Source organism: Phalangium opilio, unplaced genomic scaffold, assembly GCF_054372755.1.
Source record: "Phalangium opilio isolate 3A_F unplaced genomic scaffold, DU_Popi_V2 ptg000002l_1, whole genome shotgun sequence".
Taxonomy (NCBI): domain Eukaryota; kingdom Metazoa; phylum Arthropoda; class Arachnida; order Opiliones; family Phalangiidae; genus Phalangium; species Phalangium opilio.
Window position 1 is genome coordinate 9,165,767 of NW_028324144.1, and position 23,936 is coordinate 9,189,702.

Below are 23,936 nucleotides of genomic sequence, written 5' to 3' on the forward strand. Positions count from 1 at the left end.
ATTAAATTCAATCAACTGATTTTACTGTTAATCGATCCATTCCCTCTAAATTAATTGAAAAAATTACATATCTACGCTTTTTCAAGAACAATTACATTTTCCGAAAACATTTTATCATGAAATTAATTATTTTGAAGGGAGTACGTGTTGAGGAGTTAGTATTGAATATTTGAAATATTCTATTGACTTTCTAAAAAGAGCAAGCGAACTTTGACATAATTCGAAAGGAAAATGTAAATATTTAATCGAAATGCTACATTTCTATTGTCGCCTCTATGAAGAAAAGATTGCACTGCAATTTCCCTCTCCGTGCTTTAGTCTTCATTTGAAACGTCACCACCCCTTTCTACATTGTTGGCGCTACTTGTACACCGGTTACGTATTACGCGTAATCATTTTAGCACACTTAAAGACCATTTCGGGAAACACACAGGGGCGAGGCCACCATTGGGGCATTCTCCCTCGCACCAAGGGTCACCGCCTGACGGCGCCAAAGTTCACTATAGGCAGGAGGCTAGTCAACTCGCTCTGCCTATAGCGGTGCTTCTAGGCGAGAGAGAGAGAGAAGACCCCAATGGCGTCATCACCCTTGTGTTTTAGTTTCTCTGTATGTAATTTCTAAAATGGTCTACTCACTTACAAATGTACACAAATTACACTGAGTGATCGGTCCTTCAGGCGCTAGCGAGTGACAAGCATAATCATTCATGTACACGAATGTTTTATAGTTTTATGTTATTATTAAGGTTGGCGGGCAAGTCCGGAGAGTCACTAATGTGAAAAGGTTTCGAACTATATGGTATTATTGGCTGAGTGTGTTGCCATACACCTGAACCACTGGGGCTTTTAAAAAATTTTATATTGGGAAAATAGAGGAAGGGGGTGTCGGAGTAAAGTGTGACCTTCTTCGCATAACTGGTAATGAATAATGTGTATACCCATATTATTTCCACATGAAATGAATATAACAAGTCATTGGTACTGAGAATGAGAAGTATTTCTTTTTATGTAATCTTTACCCTTACCTTTGGTTATATCAGAAGTAAGATAAGGGACTTGAAGTATCGAGGTAACCAAACTCTTCACTTGGCGATGGAAGCGGCATAAAATCGTCAAATTTGTTCACTAGCGCTAGGCTCTATTACCAATGCTAGGCCACTTTAATTCTAGTCCCTTATCTTACTGCTGGTTATATTTATACCGATATCATATTTTTCCTGTGCTACAGAGAGCCACCTACTAAACGAAACCACACAGGATAAACATTGTTGCTTTGTCTTAAGAAGACGACATTAGTTTATAAATTAGTTTGAGAAAAAAAGTTCTTTATCACATTTTCTCTAACATCAGTCTTTTCAGAAACTTACTACAGATTTAAACTTTTTTGGTGCAAACTTGAAAATTTGTTAAGCCAGCAACAATGAAAACTATGTCTGTCAAGGTGCTTTTAAGTTAGTAATCATCGACACGAAATCCCTTCAAAATAATTAATTTCATGATAAAATGTTTTCGGAAAATGTAATTGTTCTTGAAAAAGCGTAGATATGTAATTTTTTCAATTAATTTAGAGGGAATGGATCGATTAACAGTAAAATCAGTTGATTGAATTTAATATTGATTAAGGATTAAATGGATAAAAATAACTAAAACAATTGCAATATCTGAAACTTCAGTCAAATGATAAACCTCACACATATCGTTTGTTTTTTCGGCCTTGGTCCAAACCAAGACGTTTTTTATAATATCTGTCACTTCAGCCTTATTGTAATTAAAATTTGAATAATTTTATTTTTGCTTTACGGTCATACATTTGGGGTTGATCTATTTCTAATTGCTTAAAGAAGTATTTGAGTATCGTTAATTACATTTAACTTATATCCAATAACATTGATTTCGATAAGCATATAATGTTGTACTTCATTTATGAAAGAAGTTTAAAAACGACGGTTTTGAAATATGAAAGAAAAATATTTGTTTCCTACACTCCTGTATACATATACAGTGTTGTCGAGATCAGACCAACAGCTTCCTTTATGTACAACCCCCAATACTGCCAACGGGTGATGTCATACTAAATTATACGGGGTGTAAATAAATGTTTAGAATTCATGTTTTATTGTATGCAAGTGACAACGAGTGACAAAGGTACAAAAAGAATACAGGATAATATACCTGAATGCAACAAAATATTTTAAAGCACAGTCCTACGATTAGTCTTAGAACCTGAGCCTCAAATTACAATTTCTAAACTGTTTGGTAAACAACTCAACGTAAATATTCGAAGTGTCTACCATTGTGGTTGAGGCACTCTTCCAGACGACTGTCCGTGACTTGCATTACATTTGCAACCACTAAACTCATGACGCATGGTAAGCCTAATGGTATTACCGTCTTAGGTACTTCTCGTCCGTTAAGGCTTGATGTAGGGGGATATGATTATGCCGGTAGTAATGCCCTTGTAAACTGGCAGGAACAGTAGAATGGCTTAGTGCAACTTCTTGTTCCACCGCTCTACTACTAGCATGAGATTGGCTTCAAAACTTTCTACGATGTCAAAGTCTCTATCCTCATTACAGACTATACAGTCTCTTCTACGTTCACGATCTTGCACTACCGAAATCACGAAAGTCCTCGCACCCAAATGTTGTCGGTGTGGAGACCGTTCGGCATAAAGCACTGCCTTTAGTTGAACCAGAGAGAATTTTACAGATGTGTAAAATTCTCTATGGTTGAACGTTACCGCGACCTTCACTCAAAATAAAAGTGCTGTCCAATTTTTCCTGGTTAGAATAAGTTGGCATTTTGCTAGGAAACGAGACCAACTACTGTAATTCTACTACTTAGCGACACTGAAAGACCCTGTATATCTAAAAAGACCGGAAGTTCCTCAAAGTTGAGTTTTGAAAGATTGTCAGCTTGAGCAGGTCATAGTATGTATAGTGGTGAAGGTCGCTTTAACGTTCGACACGTGACACCACGGTATGTTTGGTCCTCCAATGTCCTGACCCTATAGCTCCAAACAATTACCATCCTGTTTTTCGGCTCAGCGTTGCGGTATTGCCGGTCCCATTTGTAATACAATTTCTGTAGTGTTACAATTTTAACAATACGCCTGTTAAAAAGGCACAAATACCGAAAAAAGAAACCATTGTAATAATGGTTGGCCCCCTAACCTTAAACTATGAACAAAATAAAGAAAACATAAAGGTTTCTTTGGGAATAACTTTGAAGCAGAAGGTCCGAGTTGTCTGTGGAACCGAGAAAAAAGGCCGTAGTGAAAACTAATCGTCGTTACGTAGCAGTTAGGACCGAATTTAATTAGTTAGTCTCGTCTTTTAGCAAAATGCCAGTGTATTCAAACAAGGGAAAATTGAACATGATGTTTACGAGGATTACCCAAGACGGCAAAACCTTTGCGTGAACTAATTAACGCCGATCCATTATTTTTAGAAAGGTACTGTTCTCTGACGAGGCTATTTAAGGATGGTACCTTAAACCTTCATAACGTGCATTTTTGGGAGGGCATTCTTGGAAACCAAATTATCGGACCCTTTTTCTTGATAAGAAAATCTCTGAAGGCATTTACTTGGACTCCCTGCGTCATGAGTTCGTTGCTTGTAAAGTTATTGAAAGACATGGACAAATGAAGAGTGCCTGCACCACAATGGTAATCACATTGAACATTTACGTTGACGTTGATGTGTACCAAACGGATTAGAGGTTGTAATTTGAGGCCCAAATTCCAAGACTTATCGTAAGACTGTGCTTTAAAATTTTCTGTTGCTCCCCCCACTTGACTGGTATGCTAGGTGGTATTTCGGTAGAAGAAAATATATTGAATTAGGGATAGCGAGAGATGGCTAGTGATGTGGCTTAGTTATGGGCTAGACGCCCTTGTTTTATTGGCAACATTATTAGTTATTACATTGAATGTTGCCAGATTAAATTGTTGCTGGTGATTTGGCGAACTATGCTAATGATATATTAAAATTTAAATGGAAAAGTTTCATTTTGACACATTCCTTACCCTAAAATTTTGTGTTTGGAGCCTATTAATGCATTATAGTGATAATGTAATTAATTTTAGTGTTAAATAGGAAAACATTTAGGCTGAAAGAACAACTCGCGTAGTTTAATCTTATTTTGTTATTTCAGTTATGGGTTATCTATAGTTACCCAAAAAAACCTGTTGTTTTCGATTTATTTCAATTAAATATGATCATTAAGTTGAAATTAACGGCTTATCTTCTTTTACTATTGTTATTTCAGTTTATTATACGAGTTTGAACAAGAAATTCTGCAAACTTTAGAGGAGTGACTGTTTGACTCTTGCAGAACAATCACTACTTTGCCCCAAAACTTTTAAATATCACGCCTTTTCAATGGCTCTCTTTTCAAAATGGGAAAAAAGCTTTTAAATGACAATTTAATTAATCGTAAGAATTAAACAGGAAAATGGAGGCTGGGTGGAAGATTTGTTAGTTTAATTATAAGGTATCCATGAATTTACCCAAAACACGAATCTTTCACATTAATTATACTTGACTGAGTTTAATTTAACGGCTTATCTTGTTTATCTTGTGTGGATTTAGTTTATAATAAAATTTTCAATAAAATATTAACTTAAATTGCAATTACCCTAAAATTTTAATGTATGCGCTTTTGATGTATTTTAATGATCATTTAGATTAATTTGAAAGTGAAATAGGAAACTACTGTGGCTGTACGAAAAACTTGAGATGTTTTAATCTTAATTTGAGCGTGGTTCGTGAGAGTGGATTAAGCTTAAAATTTATTTGAATTTTTTACCCTAATTGCAATGTTTAGTGCAGTTTAATATTTTTGCCATATATTCATCATTATGGTACCCTAAACTTTTGGGTAGTTTAAACGATTTACTCCCATTTAACCCAAACCGTTTCTCCCAATTCCCATATCTCCCAATCCCATTTGACCCAACACTATGTCTTTTCCCCCAATTTCTTTTCTCCCAATTCAACATAAAACATATGTTAATAAATTCAAAGAGAATGTTTTTGTTTTATCAACAATGATATGTTTTACATATTCAGTTTAGTTTGAATTTCCAATTTATGATTTCTAGATATTCAAATGGAGTTTTTCTCCCCGCATCCAGTTCCCTTTTTAGTTGTTTTATTCTTTCCTCCTGAATCTAGTATTTTCTGTTTGGTGGTCGAACAGGTTACCCACCATTTCACCCAATTTAAAACACCCAATTCCCATTTACCCAAACATCATTCAACCCTATTCCCAGTTCTCTTATTCCAATTAACCCAATATTGCATACCCAAAAAGACTCAAATAGAGTAGAATTTGATGGTTTTATTTATTTATTTTTTCATTTCATAAGGGATACACTTACTTGCAGTGTATAACCGCTCCAAAGAGGAAGAGACGTCCTCCTAACCAAACGAAACCTAACCTAACATAACATAACAGTAATGTTTTGGAAAAGGCATATTATTTGAGAAGTCAACGAAGCTAAACGTCAATATTTTGGAAAAGGCGTAACATTGTTAAATGATTTATAACATATTACTAACATAACTTAACCAAACCAAACCTAACCTATCATAACAGTAATGTTTTGGAAAAGGCATATTATTTGTGAAGTCAATGAAGCTAAACATTAATATTTTGGAAAAGGCGTACCATAGTTAAATGCTTTATAAAATATTACTAACCTAACCAACCCGAACCTAACCTAACATAACAGTAATGTTTTGGAAAAGGCATATTATTTGAGAAGTCAATGAAGTTAAACATTAATATTTTGGAAAAGGCGTACCATAGTTAAATGATTTATAAAACACGAACTTTCTCGTGGATCTAGCAGAAAAATATAATACATTTAGAATAACACTTCACATTAATTGGTAGGAAAATTACTTAACCTAACCAAACCAAACCAAACCTAACCTAACCTAACCTAACCTAACCTAACCTAACCTAACCTAACCTAACCTAACCTAACCTAACCTCACCTAACCTAACCAAACCAAACCAAACCAAACCAAACCAAACCAAACCAAACCTAACCAAACCTAACCAAACCTAACCTAACCTAACCTAACCAAACCAAACCAAACCAAACCAAACCTAACCAAACCTAACCTAACCTAACCAAACCTAACCAAACCTAACCTAACCTAACCTAACCAAACCTAACCAAACCTAACCAAACCAAACCTAACCGAACCTAACCGAACCGAACCGAACCTAACCTAACCTATTCGCATTAAAAATAATCAAAGTCGTTTTGAAAGCAACCCTTTGCAGCATAAAATATTAGACGAAACCATTCGATTGGGAGAAATGAGAATTGAATAGTTTGGGATAAAAATTCCGATTGGGAAATATAAGATTGGGAGAACTGGGAATCGGAAAGTTTGGGATAAAAATGTATTTTGGGAAACACAGAATTGGGAGAAATGGGACCATACCGTTTAAACAGTTTATTTAAAAGTTATTTGAGCTTTTATCCAAAAATGTATATTTTGGTTTAATTTCACGTCAATTATATTTAATTGAGTTAAAATTAACGTAGGATTGTGTTTTGGCAGTGTACATTTAGGCTATAAAATGAGTTTAAATGTATACTTCACCTTAATTGCAATTTTTAGTGGAGTTTTCGATTCTTATTTTACCCTAAACTTTTGAATTTCGCGCCTATTAAGGTACTTTGGAGATAATTTAAATTAGCTTAAGTGTGAAAGAGAAAACATGGGGCTTTACCAACGGCTTGGTTAGATACAATCTTAATCAAGGACATCATTTAAGAGTTACCTGAGTTTTCATCCAAAAAAAATGTACATTCGGGGTTTAATTTCACGTTAATTACACTTAATTACGTTGAAATTAACTTGTCGTCAGTGCTCATTAAGCTTATAAAATGACTTTTAATAAATAATTCACCTTAACTCTAATGTTTAGAGGAGTTTTTTTATTATTTCCAACACATTGCGTTCAATTTTTATCATATCCTGTGCTAGGTTTGTGGTAAGGTAAAGATTATCTATACAATATGTTAATGAATGATGTTATTCTATAGTTTAGCTTGAATACCAGTAATTAAATCAAATACCTATACAATTCATAGCAATTTAAACCAATAAACAAACGGCAACGTGGACTGTGGAAATAGCAAACAACGTAACCCTCCGTTTCTAACGTGGTTACGTTGAGAGAATCTGTGATGTAAACATGAAAATTATTTGACTAATTAAATTATATAACGACACTGTCCTCCTGGATCAACCAGCACCACTGTTACTTATGAATTAAACAATCCACTGTTGGTAACAAATAGTTTATAAAATGATAACGTAACATCACAGTATGACTGATTCAATAGGACCAAAATTGTTTTAATTAATAATCTGGTCCTCTACATTGGTTTAGTTTTAAGGAATTATATCACACACCTTCACAATTAGTAGCATTTTAGTGAGATTAACAAATAATGAAACCGTGTATACCTGTCCTCAAATGAGAATGTTGAATGAACTGCGCTAACCTATACACCACTCTTTTAACTGCCGTAGGGAAAACACATTGAACATTTTGTGATCTTTCCTGTAATATTTTGAAGTTGAATTCTTCACAGGGTGAAAACACTACCGTTGATTTCTAAACCATTAACAAATAATGAAACCCTGTATACCTCATACGTAACCCTCCGTTTCCAACGTGGTTACGTTGAGAGAATCTGTGCTGATGTAAACATGGAAATTCCTCTACATTGGTTTAGTTTAAGGAAATATATCACACACCTTCACAATTAGTAGCATTTTAGTGAGATTAACAAATAATAAAACCGTATACCTCATATATTTGTTTGTAGCAGGAAACGAAGCAGACTGCGTATTTTTGGAATACAGAGCTGGAAATGAGCTTTTTTATCTTGAAAGGGGAAAGACTATATACTATATTACATAGACCATGGCCAACTTAGATTACCGGGGGTAGAAGGCCTGCCAGGCTGCCAACTTCACCCGAGCCCCATGTTAAAAAACGACTAACAAAATCGACCCTAGTTCCGACTTTCGCCGTTAGGTGCGCTACCAACCCAGTTTTCCTCATAATGCTTTTTCTATGGGAAAAAAAATTCGGAAGTGGACTCGGTTTAAGAGCATTTTTAATATATTTACCGATTTGTTTCGTGGCCGATTTTTAAATGAGAAGTCAAATAAGTTCTAATCGGTATTTTGAGACCTATTTCATAATTTTCCGTCCGTTATTTAACGAATAATCAACATTCAAAGTTGGGGTTCTTTTAAAGGCGGAGAAATGCGCCGTTTAGAGTTAAGCCTCGGCCTTGAAGGAAGTTTACATTAAAATTTAATGGCGCCGTTGGAGTCTGGACGAAGGCTTAGGTTTTCCGAGAAATTTAATTTCTCCGCCTTAAAAACAACCCCAACTTTGAATGTTGATTACTCGTCAAATAACGGACGGAAAATTATGAAATTGGTCTCAAAATATAAATTAAAACTTACTTGTTTTCTCATTTAAAATTCGGCCTCGAAAAAAATCGGTAAATATATTAAAAATGCTCTTAAACCGAGTCCACTTCCGAATTTTTTTTCCCATAGAAAAAGCATTATGAGGAAAACTGGGTTGGTAGCGCACCTAACGGCGAAAGTCGGAACTAGGGGCGATTTTGCTAGTCGTTTTTTAACATGGGGCTCGGGTAAAGCTGGTAGGCCTTCTACCCCCGGTAATCTAAGTTGGCCATGCATAGACAAACTAAAACTTAAGCCTTGGCCATAAAGAACGTTCAAAAACTTACTTTAAATGATATAAAAACCTCTGTTAACTGTAATTATTTACCTGAATTACTTTTCTAGACGAAAATTCGACCTGATAACGACTTATTTCTTATTAAGGGTGCTACAGTTAATTAGAAAATACATATAAAGGTGCTCAAGCTCGGATGAAATAGTAAAGTAATTTGTCAGCGTCTACTGCTAGACAGTCTGACCCAAAAGTAATTTTTTGACGTACTTTCAGAATTAACTAAAATTAACATACTTAGAGTTAATTGATTTAACTTAAACTAGCCGATAGCACACCTTGAATACATAATTGTTAAATTAAGAGTATTCCGAAAAGTAACTTCGCTCTAGTTTTTCAGTTAGAGGTGGCTAAATATCACGAAAAACCCCATGTTAATCTCCATAGGAAAATTGGTAAAAGCATGTGAATTTTGCTTTAACGTTACAAAAGAGTATCAAGTCATATCTACAAGGGCCTACCGGCCCTGTAGAATTCGGATATCCTTAAAACTTCACAAAGACGATCCGAGATTGTCAATTTCAAACTTTTATGTAGCAAAAACTAACGTCTGTTTGATATTAAGCTTAAAACCTTAAACAAAATATAGTCAGGGCTACCCTAAAAGTTCACAAAGATGATCCAAGACTGTAAATACGCCTAAAATGTGCCATCTTCAAAATATGTAGCCGGGGAAAAGAGAGCGTGATCGAGTGGGCTATGCTAGTGGTTGGAAGTCGCGGGGGTGGGGACAGGGATAAACGAGTTGAGATGGATTGAAAATGATGATGGGCGGCCTGCGGCACCGTATCTCTCCCAATGTACCTCGCGCACGCCCCTACCCTTCGGTAGGCGATTGCTAAGTGCTGCCGCGTAGCGCCATTTTATTTGTATGAGAACTAGCTTCTATTTTGTAGATAGATGGAGCGCACTTTTACAATTTCGTCCAGTACGACCCTACCTAACCGCTGAGGAAGCTGGGAGGACTATGGTGCCGTAGGTGGGGGTACACAGGCAACGCTATAGGTATGAGGGTTTCCACTCCATTCCTCTCTCCTTCAAGGTTGGGACTCCAGGCATAGCCGACTCCATCACGCACGCGACAACGCAAAGCAACTCGCGCCAGCGTGGGAAATAGGGCGGTGACACAGGGCAAATGACCAGTTTAAAAATTGCCTGGTCCAGTTCAAAAATTAAATCGGAGGGGGGTCAGTGGTCCACGAGACTACTAAGAAAGTTCAAGGGTAACCAGACTTCACACATTAAAATTCTAATATTTTAATTATCCACTTCTTTGGTTTAGCAGACGACGTGCTCTGGTCAATGATCACGGACCAGTTTACTTATTCCAAGTCAGGAAAGTCGCTGGCCTAATGTCCAGTTTAAAAAATCCTTATTTGGTCACGGACCAGAAAACTCACGTAAACGCGACGCGAATGACGAAAATTACGTATTTTCCGACTGAGGAGAGGCGAAATAGCCCGGCCTCCTTTTACGTCCCCCCCCCCCTTGTATTTTGAAAGTGGAACTGGGACTATGGCGCGCGAATACTTAGGCATCTTATAACTTCTCCCTAGTAAACTAGATATCGCTTCTTGGTAAAACTTTAGATAACTAAAACCATAAGTTTATAAGATATGTTCCATAACAAGGTTCATACAACTTTTCGAAAACAAATTTCCCTGAGATTTTCAGGCTTTTCCCCATATACTTCTCTGAGTTTTCCAGGTTTTTCTCGTATATGGAGTATCCTAAGGGGCAAATAGGACTATTACATAATCAAAGGATATCCCCGTATCTATAGCCAGAGTTACGAGCTTCCAAAATTTAGTGTAATGTTAATCCTATGGAGGAGGCAAAGTACCTACAAGCACCCGGGGTTAGTACCTACAAGCACTCACAAGCACTCACAAGCACTCACAAGCACCTACAAGTACCCGGGGCAAGTACCTACAAGCACCCGGAGCAAGTACCTACAAACACCCGGGCGAGTACCTACAAGCACCCGGAGCAAGTACCTACAAGCACCCGGAGCAAGTACCTACAAGCACCCGGAGCAAGTACCTACAAGCACCCGGGGCAAGTACCTACAAGCACCCACAAGTACCTACAAGCACCCACAAGTACCCACAAGCAACCACAAGTACCTACAAGCACCCACAAGTACCCACAAGTACCTACAAGCACCCACAAGTACACACAAGCACCCACAAGTACCTAGAAGCACCCACAAGTACCTAGAACCACCCACAAGCACCTACAAGCATCCACAAGTACCTACAAGCACCCACAAGTACCTACAAGCACCCACAAGTACCTACAAGCACCCACAAGTACCTACAAGCACCCACAAGTACCCATAAGCACCCACAAGTACCTACAAGCACCCACAAGCACCCACAAGTACCTACAAGCACCCACAAGTACCTACAAGCACCCACAAGTACCCACAAGCACCCACAAGTACCCACAAGCACCCACAAGTACCTACAAGCACCCACAAGTACCAACAAGAACCCATTTGCACCCACAAGTACCTACAAGCACCCACAAGTACCTACAAGCACCCACAAGTACCCATAAGCACCCACAAGTACCTACAAGCACCCACAAGCACCCACAAGTACCCATAAGCACCCACAAGTACCTACAAGCACCCACAAGTACCTACAAGCACCCACAAGTACCCACAAGCACCCACAAGTACCCACAAGCATCCACAAGTACCTACAAGCACCCACAAGTACCAACAAGAACCCATTTGCACCCACAAGTACCTACAAGCACCCACAAGTACCTACAAGCACCCACAAGTACCTACAAGCACCTACAAGCACCCACAAGTACCTACAAGCACCCACTAGTACCTACAAGCACCCACTAGTACCTACAAGCACCCACAAGTACCTACAAGCAGCCACAAGTACCTACAAGCATCCACAAGCACCTACAAGCACCCACAAGTACCTACAAGCACCCACAAGTACCTACAAGCACCCACAAGTACCTACAAGCACCCACAAGTACCCACAAGCACTCGGAGCAAGTACCTACAAGCACCCGGAGCAAGTACCTTCAAGCACCCGGAGAAAGTACCTACAAGCAACCGGGGCAAGTACCTACAAGCACGCACTAGCACCCACAAGTACCTACAAGCACCCGGGGCAAGTACCTACAAGCACCCACAAGCACCCACAAGTATCTACAAGCACCCACAAGTACCCACAAGCAACCACAAGCACCCACAAGTACCTAGAAGCAGCCACAAGTACCTACAAGCATCCACAAGTACCTACAAGCACCCACAAGTACCTACAAGTACCCACAAGTACCAAAGGCAGTTGGTTACATAATTTATTAGTGTGGGGGACCTTTTCCAACTTAACTTGTTAGCTCACACAAAGCTAGGTCCCCTTGTTTTTCAACCACCACGAAATATGAACCAACTAGCTTTAAAAGTGCTAACATCATAAACTGTCTCTTTACACTCTTAAATATCGCAGATTGGAATGGTTTTGAAAATTTAAATTTAAACATACTTAGACTTAATTGTAGTCAATGGAAATTGCTTAGCGGAATGTAAGGTGTTGTACCTTCCATTTAAAACCGTTTTCAAGTCTAACAAACGTATTATACAGGGTGTTTGTGAAAAGTCTATCAATAATGAAAGGGCGTATTTATTGGGCCATTTTGAGTCGAAAATGTTCTATGACATTTTGCCGTCCGAGCCACGGTTTTCGAGTTTTGATTTGAATATTTTAGGATTGACCCCTTCATTAAATTAGCGCTGTCTTTCAATTTCTTAATTGAATTTAAGGGGTCATCCGTAAATTACTCCAATCATACCTTGAAAACAGTGGCTCGGACGGAAAAAATGTCATAGAACATTTTCGACTCAAAATGGCCCAATAAATACGCCCTTTCATTATTGATGGACCTTTCACAAACACCCTGTATAAAAACGTCTTGGTTTGGACCAAGGCCGAAAAAACAAACGATATGTGTGAGGTTTATCAATTGACTGAAGTTTCAGATATTGAAATTTTTTTCTAGTTCTTTTTATCCACTCAATCCTTAATCAATATTTAATTCAATCAACTGATTTTACTGTTAATCGATCTAGTCCCTATAAATTAATTGAAAAAATTACATATCTACGCTTTTTCAAGAACAATTACATTTTCGAAAACAATTAATCATGAAATTAATTGTTCTTGAAAAAGCGTAGATATGTAATTTTTTCAATTAATTTAGAGGGACTAGATCGATTAACAGTAAAATCAGTTGATTGAATTAAATATTGATTAAAGATTGAGTGGATAAAAAGAACTAGAAAAAAATTTCAATATCTGAAACTTCAGTCAATTGATAAACCTCACACATATCGTTTGTTTTTTCGGCCTTGGTCCAAACCAAGACGTTTTTATATAATATCTGTCACTTCAGTCTTAATGTAATTAAATTTTGAATAATTATGTTTGCTTTACCGTCATACATTTGCACTCTAAAATATAAAGGTGCATTCAAACACCATATATGCTGTTTTTTCCAGTGCCATAAAAGACATCATTTAGGGTGTACTTTAACCCCATTTCTATGATCAATTCACGACATTTACTGATATTATTTGCAAGTATTAAGGAAATATTAAGCATTTATGCACCATTTACAGTGGCTTTTAACATCTTTTTTAGACAATCTATTGAACTTCTAATATTACTTAGTTTAATGGTTTTAAATGTAGGAAAAGTACGCTACCTATGTCACCTTATTAAACCAAGTGAAGTGAAATAATTGATATTATAACCACTACACCACAGACACGTGGTAAGTCTAAGTTTTCCATGAGATCTAACTAATTATTATGTCCAATCAAGATGGTTAAAACATGTATCTACCTGGGCTCGAACTTGGGACTTTCCGTGTGTGAAGCGGACGTGATAACCACTACACCATAGATACGTGGTAATACTGAGTTTTCCAAGAGATCTAGCTAATTCAAGCGCCCAATCACGATGGTCAAAACATGTATCTACCATGGCTTGAACCTGGGACCTTCCGCGTGTGAAGCGGACGTGATAACCACTGCACCATAGATACGTGGTAGCACTGAGTTTTCCAAGAGATCTAGCTAATTCTTATGTCCAATCACAATGGTCAATACATGTATCTACCAGGGCTCAAACCTGGGACCTTCCGCGTGTGAAGCGGACGTGATAACCACCACACTACAGATACGTAGTGACACTGAGTTTTCGAAGAGATCTAGCTAATTATTATGTCCAATCACGATGGTCAAAGCCGTACTTCTGTAATTAAGTAAAATTAACATACTTAGACTTAATTGTTTTGATCAAGCTGGCCGATAGCACACCCTGAATACTTAATTGTTAATTTAAGATAATTCCGAAAAGTATATTCGCTGTAGTTTTTAAGTTATCGGTGGGGAAAAATCACGAAAAACCCATGTTAATCTCCATAGGAAATTAGCAAAAGCGGGTGAATATTACTTTAACGTTACAAAACGGTATCAAGTCATATCTACAAGGGCCTACCGGCCCTGTAGAATAGTTTTTCTAACATCGGAGCCACCGGATCGTTTTTTTCAGAAAATTTCCCATGTTATTTCTATGGGAAAAATTCCTGTTTTTCAACAAAAGGTGTGATGAATTTTACGGAAATGAAAACCACCCTTAGCAACTTTATTTTTTATAACATTAACTAATTAATGGATCTCTTTGAAATTTTATCCACATATTGTGGGCCAGAAATGTAGTTCTGTGGAATTTTTTCAAAACAGTTAATGCAATACAAAAAAAACTACATCCAAACAAAAAACCCTCCTTATATATTAAGAGCAGTATGAAGTCATATCTAAGAGAGCTACCGCTCTCTCAGAATATCTGTTTGTGTGTCGATCTGTACTTTGTTACACCCCAAAAGACTGCGAGAGCACTTTCCCAATCAGAGCAAACTAGCAAAGTGTTCTTTATTTCCGGATCGCATTCACAATTGACGATAATATGGACAATTGTATTCCACTTAAGACCAATGACACCGATGAGTCTAACACCACCACTTTATGGTCTTTCAGACAATCGCGAAAGAGGTATACTCTATGCGTCAAACTTTTAAAAATCCGTGGAGGCGTAATACTACTATTTTACCAACCTCTCGTGGCACGCTCCAAGTCTCGCGCCACGATTGTCACATCGCGCGCAAATTTTATCAAATCTCGTGATCAATTTCATTCGACACGGTGCGTGCCACGAGAAATTTGTTAATAAAAAGGCAGGGCGTTACGCGATTGGTCAGAGGTCCTTATTTTAAATTATCCATAAAATCTGTACCTAATTTTAATTTTAAAATCATTCGGAAGTATTTTCTGAATGTTTCACTATGCAGACTGGTCTTATAATTAGAAGAAGAATCGATAAAAAATCACTTGATTTTCCACTTCACCCTCCCTTTAATAGAGTGTTTAAAATAATGAATACCTGTATATCATTTTAATAGCTGTACCTTAACTAATAATAGCGTTCAGAAAGTTATTTAACGTGAGTTTGTAGACTGTTTCCCTAGTCAAGGGAAAAGCACATAAAAACCTCGCTTCCTTACCCCGTTTAAGAGAAAAAACTTAAAAGGAAAAATTCAGGCCTTTTCTAAATATAAATGGGAAAATATTTGAAAAAATTATCTCTTATTACAAAATAATTAGCATTTTATTAGTCTTAAAAACGAGTACTACTGTGTCATCCGTCATTGGTTTAGTGGCGTCAGATAAATTGAACCCCCACGGGATTGGTTGAATTATCACAGGCTGAGAGATATAAGGGTAAGGTAGGTTCGACTTAGCAGACGTCACTAAACCAATGGCGGATGGCACAGTTGTCCTTTATTGTTTTTAAGACTAATTAAATGCTAATAAGGGATCACTTATGTTTTTACCTCTCCGAGTGACGTATGTCACGGAGAGGTTCTAATTTCGACGTGTCTGTCTGTCTGTCTGTGTGTGTGTCAGTCTGTTGTTATTGACTTACACCCCAGGGGACCGCGTTCGCAGTTTCCGAATCGAAGCAAATGTGTTCGCCATTTCCGGACCGCATTCACAGTTCCCGGAAAATTCAAAACTTGAGGCTATCCACAATTCAACTGGCCACTATTACTTCATCTGACTAGTCAATTGTCCATTCCACATGAACACCAATCTGTATTCACTGGCTTCTAACACCACCACCTTCTGGGCGTTGCTTTTGTCTATCCCACATAGACACCAGTCTGTACTTACTGGCTTCTACACCACCATATTCTGGTCTTTGTTTTTGTCCATCCCTCATGGACACCAGTCTGTACACCTGGCTTCTACACCACCATCTTCTAGTCTTTGTTTTTGTCCATCCCACATGGACACCAGTCTCTACACCTGGCTTCTACTCCATCGTCATCGTTTGGTTTAAGACATTCGCGGCGATCAGCTAGGGTTACGAGAAACGTCTAGCCTCCCTAAGGTAGGATCGGCTACCAATGAATTTCGCATTTGCGGTTGTTCTTGCTTTTAACTGTAGTTCGACACCCTTGAGTAAGGCGAAGCAACCGGCATATGCTTCATTTCAAACGCCAATATTAGTCAAGTCTCTCAAGAATGTTTAATTGTTCTTTATCAACACGATGTAACGCTCAATAAGGCGAATAACTAACGAAGAAAATATTTAATATTAATTATATTTATTTTAATATTTAAGATAATCTCTTTCCTCAACTCAAAATTAAAACGGAAAGAGTTAAAAAGCACTCTATGTTTTAGTCTGTGTGTGTCCGTCCGTTGTTACACTAGTGCACCGCATTAGCAGTTAGCCTTGTGTTTTGTGGAAAGACATCTTACAAAACCTTAATATTTGGTTTTCTCATAATGTAAAATTAATATATGGAAATATTTTTCGTAATTTCGATGCCTTTAGTAGTTTCGTAGCTATCAAGCTCTGTTTCATTTTGATATCCCAATAATATTTTTTATAATTATTATTTGAAATGGATGTTTATATATTACTTAAGCTATACTACATTTGTTTATAGCATAATCCTTTCTTTATTGATAACAAGAAGAACGCTACCATGTCGGTCAAATGAACTTTAATTTGTCAATAGGCCTAGTGAACCCAAAAGTAAACGCTTGGGTTTGGTTTTCGTTTCTGTAATGCAGAGACATTAACGGTTCAGAGTGGGCCGAAAGTTAAATACACTTTTAAATAATCAGGCTTAGATTTTAAAATTGAATAAAGCATCATGGTGAAAATCTAGGCCGCGTTCAGCAGAGCTCAGCGCTGTTAGCAAAGAGAATATAAGGGAGGATCGAGTGGAACCTCCCCCGCTCCACAAGCGTAAATGGTTATGTCACGCCTAAACTATACTAGCGGTACGAGGGAGTTTCCGGCTCAGTCGCGCCACCTACGATACCATTTAATGTCTCAAACGGAAATGCCTCGGTACTGCGCATTGAAGATGCGCGGTAGAAAAGCGTGACAAGATTTTCCCCTCTTTCCCCTCCTCCCCTATACTCTCTTTGCTGTTAGCAGTGTCGTTCAGAAGGGGATTTTGTTTTTGAATTTTGACGTCACGGGCTCATCGCTGAGCAAGCGAGGTCACCAAAGACAAGTCGGGAAAACCAAAATATTACCTCTCCGTGTCGAGAAGATTATATAACCTTAAGTATCCAATGAAAACGTCGACCTTTTTGCCCTCATCCTTTCCCGCGCTTTGCGCTTCCGCATTTCATCCTTACTCTCAACATTATCTTCCTCCATTTTACATATAAAAATCAAATAATCACAAAAAGAAGTGGCAAAAACCTGCTGGCTCTTTACAACCACTTAATTTGACTTAATATCCAATTTAAAACAACAATAATATACCGGTAGTTTAATTGACAACCTACTAGCATCGAAATTCTCATTAAGAATGGCTCCCGCGGATAAAAAACGGCAATTTTCAACTAGGTGGGCGTTATCTCATTAGATTTGAAAAATATCATTTGTCTATTTTACCAATGCCTAACCGTTTGGATTTTTTAAAGCAATCTTAGCACCAAAAATATTTTTGAATGAGGATAAAAAAGGTCTGTCCTCTCGTAATTTTTAAAGCTTTTCTCATGATTACTCTATACAACAGTAACAAGGAGTATAAACCCATTAGTGGAAGCAGTATTTTTTTCCCAAAACAATCTCGCTTATGTTTATGCAATGAATGAAATATATCACAATGCACGGGTCTTGATAGATATAGGAGGCAATGAAGGAAATATATCGCATGCACGGGCCTTGGTAGATATAGGAGGCAATGATAATCTCTCTCTTTGCACGAGAGGTTTATCTTTAATATTTAAATAAATATAATTATTTTTAATTATTTTAATCTTCAATAATTAACATTAATAATAGTTAAATCGTTTAAAATAAAGTTATACCTATTATCTTCTCAAACTTTGCTAATATTGACGTTTAAAGTGAAGGGTACCCCTCTTCCCGCATTCTTCAAATTTTGGGGTATATATACGATTCGTTTCCATTATAATAGTAAGGAAAAACCGCAAATGCGAAAACCTTTGGTAGCCGATCCTACCTTAGGGAGGCTAGACGTAACCCTAGCTGATCGCTGCGTATATCCTAAAACCAAACGATGATAATGGAGTAGAAGCCGATGATACAGATTGGTGTCTATGTGGAATAGACGGAAGACCAGTGGATGGTGGTGTTAGAAGCCAGTGTAAGTGGAGACGGGTGTCAATGTGGGATTGACAAAGAACAGAAGATGGTGGTGATTAGAAGCAGACTGGTGTCCAAGTGGAACGGACGAAGACCAAAAGATGGTGGTGATTAGAAGCCAGTAAGAACAGACTAGTGTCCGTGTGGGATGGACAAAGACCAGAAGAGAACTCAAGTAGAGGAGCCGTTTCCGTGACTGTGAAAGCAGTTCGGAAATGGCGAACACGTTTGCTCCGATACGCAAACTGCGAACGCGGTCACGTGGGTGTAACAACGGACAGACAGACACACACACACACACACACCCAGACAGACAGACATACACGGCCGTTACAGAACCTCTCCTGGACTACGTCACACGGAGAGGTAAAAATAGTCGGGTTTTTGGATAACGTGACGTAAAACGCGTAGTTCTCAGGTTGGCGGTAAAAACATGGAGGTATTATTACAAATAGCTCTTGCTGATTCTGATGGGACTATACCTATTTAATTGGCGTGAAACCAGTTGATCACGCGAGAATTTTAGTTATAAAAGTTTTTCTTTTCTATCTTTATAAATATGTTATCATACAATTTTTGTTAAGCCTTGGTACCTTGCACGCTTTATTGCGCTAGCGTCATTTTTAAAACACCGATGACCGGAGAAAAGCGTTCACCAAAGTTATGACGACAGAGCTCACCGGTTAACGTTTTCCAAAATCCTCTGTCTTTTTTGGTGAGCTCTGCTGAAGGCAGCCCAGATCAGTGAAAGGTCTGATCGTAATCGGATTATAGCTTCGTGTTTTCATGCGTTATATGGTGCGCATTTACTTTCAGTGCGTGTAGCCAGCCACAAATAAGCTTTGGTGTTATGTAACGTTAACAGCCATGTTGACAAACTAAGAAAATCGTTGAGGTGAAACGAGAGGATAGTGTTTACACGGCAACCCTGTTGTGAATCTGGCTTTTAACATAAAGGGTATACAGTTGAGGAGTAGAAAATTGGGCCTTTACAAACACAAAGGTAATATCCCTGCAAAGTTTTACCTCTTCATTTCCCGTTTTCCCCCCATCGGATGATTTTAATGTGTACAAGTATATCCTTATTGGATATAAAATGTCGTCTGATTTAGAGTATATTCACTATGCTTTGTATACCCCTTTAATATTTCATAAAATTAACTTCAGTATTTGTTCATAAAAAAAGAAACATTTCCATATCTGGGTAAATAAGTTTGTAAGTAGGCCTCCTCTTGACTCGGAGAGGTAATATTTTGGTTTTCCCAACTTGTTTATATATTCAATTCCCTTTATATTAAGATAAAGGCCGTTCTTTTAAGAAGTGATATCTATTCCTAGTTTATTAGGGAGAAGGTATAAGTGGCCTAAGTATTCGTGCGCCATAGTCCCAGTCCCCCTTTCAAAATACAAGGGGGGACGTAAAAGAAGGCCGGGCTATTTCGCCTCTGCTCAGTCGAAAATACGTAATTTTCGTCATTGGCGTTGCGCTGGCGTGAGTTTTCAAGTACCAATGAGGTGTTGGTTGTAATTTAGAGGCGGGGATTAACTCCGGACCGACGTTTGGACTGGAGATAAAGCTGGAAATGTGGCAAATTTATACCTTCTCCCTAATAAACTAGATATCACTTCTTGGTATAATGTTATGTTACCTGAACTTTTCCTTTGATTTACTTTAAGAAAGTTTCTCGAAATTATGTGGTAATTTTATCGGTAATGTAATTTATACGTTTGGCAGTTAAGGAAAAGTAACTATTGTTAATTTAGTAAGAAAATGTCCGGAAAAAAAGTAGTTAAAGTTGGAAGTAGTAAACCGTTTACCTTAATCGTTTTAACCACTAGGCGCGACGTTGTGCCTAATATGCCTTCAAACATAAGTAACATAAATTTCTGTAAGTAAGCCCTTAGGTGATATTTAGATGGACAATAGTGAATTCAAGTAGGTGATGTGTAGCATCGATGATTTCCCCAAATGTTTTTATGACTGCGAATCCTTGTAAGTTCATGGTGAAAGTAGGTTTTAATTGTAGTTACTTACTTATGGGGTTTATACCTTACGCTACAACATTGAAGCATTTTGAACCAATTAAGGCAGCTGCAACTAAAAGAACTCGCTAGTCCTCAAACAGGAAACGAAGGCGTTCGTCTTGGTGCAAATACTAACTCAGTTCTTTATCGTCAAGACTAAATACGTTCAAGTGAGAACTGTTTTTAGTTGAAGAGTCATATTCTTTGACCGTAAAATATCGTTTTAATAGCATAATTATTTAAGAAATTGAAATAATATTTTATTTTACTTAGTACTAACTAGTCACAAGATTCCCCTGAACAAACAAATAAACAAATTGTTTTAATGTCAGATTCCACAATGAGTGTTCACGACAATACAACCATAAAAATTGCTATAAATGAGGTAAGGTTGTTGGGCGTTTTTTATAAGCATTTAATATATTATTAGTGGTCCAATTCTGGTCAATTAAGCTACTGCTTAAAACAGAAGGATATAATGCTTCTCTAAGAGAGAAGTGCAACTAAAAATGGGGTAATTGTAACATGATTCTTCCCAACATCATATTAACATTTGGAGAAAGGTTACTAAACCGAATCATATTCGCGATAAATGGTTAACTATTTGCCAAGGCGCATGCGTTTGTGGATTTTTGTCCCATGCAAGTCAAGACAATCAAGGTTTTTGGGTTGATTGTTGAGGATTTAGTACTAAATAGTTATAGAATTCACCCTCACGGTGCGGTGCCCATCTGAAGTTTTATGAGCGGGAGAGAAAACAAAAAATTAAGGGAGCCAGGGAAGAATCATGTTACATAACTGAAGTATTAAGAGAATATAGAGTGTCATCCTTCTTCTATTATCCCCTTCTGCTTAAACTTGTTTGATGTAATTTTGCTTTTTTGCTAGTATTATAAGGAAGTTATTTCTGAGTATGCGGAATGGGTTGAAAGGCTACGCTACCTTTTCGAGTCTTGCAACAAAACGTTAGTATATTTTTAGTATGTACAACAGGCCTGGGAGCAATGACCGATGCGACAACTTCTGTCATCTGCTCCTGTTATTACAAAAATAAATAAGTTTATTTTCTTACAATTTCAGTGTTTATGTCTATAAATGGATCGAGTATGACAAATATTCAAATTTAGGAGACCTCCTTAAATATGACGTATACCTGACTACGTATTATATCAGAAGTAGAATGAGACTAGAAGTAAAGAACTCTAGCATTGGTAATAGATCCTGGCACTAGTGAAAAAATTTGAGGATTTTATGCCGCTGCCGTCGCGCCAACACTAGACTGAGAAAAAAATTGGTCGAGTTCCAAAAACATTTCCTACCCCCTTCCCCTCAACCTAAAGCGGGGGAACACGGACGCGGCTCCTTGATTCTAGTTCGGCCGTCTACCACCGCGAGCGTCTCACATTTTGGAGGGAAAACTCAGAAACCGCTACCAGAGGGCCAACCGTTGGTGTGTTATCAAGAATATTCACTTTCGCCAAGTGAAGCATTTGGTTAGCTCAGAACTTCTAGTCCCTTATCCTACTTCTGATTATATTAATTTTGCGAGAAATATTACGGAATTTAGATTTCCGAAGAGGAAGGGCAAGACTTAATCATACTTTTATTCATTGGCAGGGCTTAGATTTGGCCTTTGATGTCCATGGAATAAATGAGGATGATTTAAAAACTACCAAATATACGAACATCTTTTACGTTGAGAAGTTAATCATTCTCTCTATTAATCCCAAAGCCCACCCAGAAACCATAAGTGGAAAACTTTTTGCTATCGACTCCCAAGTAAGATCTATAAAAATATCATAAGTTCATAAGATATGTTCAATAAGTTTGTCACTGGTTACTGAGAGCTTGTCATGAAGTGACGTAGGTGAAACGTCATAGATTCCCGTAAAACGACACAATCTAAATTTAACCCAACTTTACCTGGCCTAATATTATTCGATTTCAAATAACAAAAGCAAACCTTACCTGACCTAATATTATTGAGTTTCAGATAACAAAGCCAAACCTAACCTTACCTGACCTAATACTATTGGGGTTAAAATAACCAAATCTACATCATGATTCATGAACGACTGTCGTTTTCACATCCCGGTTAGAGAACTGCTGTAACGGTACACCGCGATTACGAGAACCGCTGTATAGGGAACTGCTGTAACGTACGGGAAACAGATTTTTAGGGAACCGCGGTTATGAGAACTTCTCCATTTGAATGTGTCAGTGATAATATAGTTAATTTTTTCCAGGATTCGGAAAAACTCATTACTCGAGAATATTTGTTCCATTTTTCTCACGAGCTCTATTGCTCTACTATTTGCAGATCTGCTTGATTTTTCTGATTACTTACGTTGTGATTTCTTGTCTTTTGGCTGTTGACTTTAACATTCGATCGTCGTTTCGTACCTTGGATAATAAAATTAATTGCGGACCAAAACTAAAGCTTTTAAAAGGATTTTTCTATAACCTATGGTTATTATCTGCAAATATCTTTCTACAAGGTATATAGAAACGTTTCAAACGTTATACACTTTTGCAAAGAAGTTATACTTAATGATCTACTGGGCTATTTATTATCTTTTGCAGGGTCGATTCTCCAAGTCAAGCGCACATTGACCAGGTTTATTTTCGGATTATGGTTGATCGGTGTATTTTTCGGATCCTGCGCTTTCATGAGCAACATGAAATCAGATATTCCAACTGAATGGGACCTTATTGACAGAATTCAAGATGTCGCTGTGAAACCGTCTCTTGTTCCAGTCTTACAACATGAACATCATTACACCAATAGGTTTTTAAAAGTGAGCTAAAGGTGTAACAAGCCATAACAGTTCGGATAGTCCCCTCTTATCTACCCCATTTTTCATGTTATCTCCTTGGTTTGAGGAAATAGTTAATGTACAAATAGCTTTAGCCTCTGGTACCAGGGAGAAATGAGGTAAGTGGGAGTGGAAATGATGATGGGCGACCTGCGGCACTGAAACTGTTCCAGTGTACTTTGCGTATGCCCTTATCCTTAGGTAGGCGATTGTTAAATGTTGCGCCATTGTATTTGTATGAGTTTTTAAGACACAGGGGCGGCATTTACGATTCAGTAATGTATGACCCTACCTAAACGCTGAGGATGCTGGGAGGACTACGGTGCCATAGGTGGGGGGTACAGAGCCCACGTTATAGGTATAGGGGTTACCACTCCATCCCTCTCTCCTTCAAGGTGGTACCATCTTAGCAAACAGGCACTTTTCAGGATATCTAGAAATTAGGTGCTTCTCCTAATCAATTTGAATTCAATTGCTAATCAGAGTCGATATGGAGAAATTGGTCAAACTATTTACGAACGTGCTGAACGCAATGAGGCTATGG

General features: G+C 37.7%; 1 long non-coding RNA gene and 2 other non-coding genes across 11 annotated transcripts; all 3 read right to left on the bottom strand.

Moving 5' to 3' along the window:
• Nucleotides 1–6,522: 6,522 nt before the first annotated feature.
• LOC149718690 (uncharacterized) lies at nt 6,523–9,754 on the bottom strand. Of its 9 annotated transcripts, XR_016374108.1 has the most exons (6): nt 8,810–9,754; nt 7,846–7,923; nt 7,685–7,793; nt 7,500–7,596; nt 7,295–7,408; nt 6,523–7,211 (listed from the first exon to the last, which is right to left on the bottom strand). It is a non-coding gene; the product is annotated as an uncharacterized LOC149718690 (long non-coding RNA). The 9 variants fall into 9 exon arrangements; XR_016374135.1 differs by lacking the exon at nt 7,295–7,408 and having other exon boundaries at nt 7,500–7,650; nt 7,711–7,793; XR_016374141.1 differs by lacking the exon at nt 7,295–7,408 and having other exon boundaries at nt 7,500–7,619.
• A 4,066-nt stretch (nt 9,755–13,820) lies between these two features.
• Nucleotides 13,821–13,893, bottom strand: TRNAV-CAC (transfer RNA valine (anticodon CAC)). Its single transcript has one exon. It is a non-coding gene; the product is annotated as a tRNA-Val (tRNA).
• A 65-nt stretch (nt 13,894–13,958) lies between these two features.
• TRNAV-CAC (transfer RNA valine (anticodon CAC)) lies at nt 13,959–14,031 on the bottom strand. Its single transcript has one exon. It is a non-coding gene; the product is annotated as a tRNA-Val (tRNA).
• Between the last annotated feature and the right edge of the window lie 9,905 nt (nt 14,032–23,936).